The sequence below is a fragment of the Haliaeetus leucocephalus genome, unplaced genomic scaffold (genome assembly GCF_000737465.1).
Source record: "Haliaeetus leucocephalus isolate CR32 unplaced genomic scaffold, Haliaeetus_leucocephalus-4.0 Scaffold110, whole genome shotgun sequence".
Lineage (NCBI taxonomy): Eukaryota > Metazoa > Chordata > Aves > Accipitriformes > Accipitridae > Haliaeetus > Haliaeetus leucocephalus.
In genome coordinates, this window is record NW_010972546.1 from 2,001,113 (window position 1) to 2,001,781 (window position 669).

Here is a 669-nt window from a genome sequence, read left to right on the forward strand (position 1 = left end):
TTTTCTTTTTTTTCAACCCCCCCCCTTGAGTGGCTGTAATGGGGTCAGAGGGGAGAGTTTAAAAACAAAACTTTTTTTTTTTTGTGAAATAGAAATCCTATACGCACAATTTTGGTTTTTTTAAAATTTTTTTTTTTATAATTTAAATGTTTTGAGGTTGGCGAGGTGTGCCATAAGGAGTTGGGTTGGTGTGAGAGCTGGGGCCGTGTCCGCTCTGCCGCGGCGTCCCCTGTCCCGGCCGAGCCCCCCTCCCGGTGCCACCGGACCCCCCCCAGCCCCAGGTGCTGGGGACCGGACCCCTGCGGTGCTGCCGGACGGGTTGGGGGTGGGGGGCTCTCTCTGTGTCCCCCACTCTGGCCAGGCTCTCCCCAGCCTCCCCTTCAGCAGAGATTAAATAGGAAAAACGTTCCGTTTCTTTTCTTGTCTCGTCTTTCCTCCGGTCCTGTCCCTGCGTGGGCCCTGGTCCCCCCCCCCCCGAGTTTTATCCCCCCGCCCCTCCACCGCACCCAGCTGCTTTCTGGTACCGAGGTTAATTAGCGGAAGGAAACTTGTTTTTAAAAAAAAAAGTTTAAAAAAAAAACTAAAAAAAAACCCAAAAGAAAGGAAATGTGTTTAAAAAAAAAATATAAACACGTTAGCGGTGGGCGCTGCCCGTCCTGCCCGCGGGGG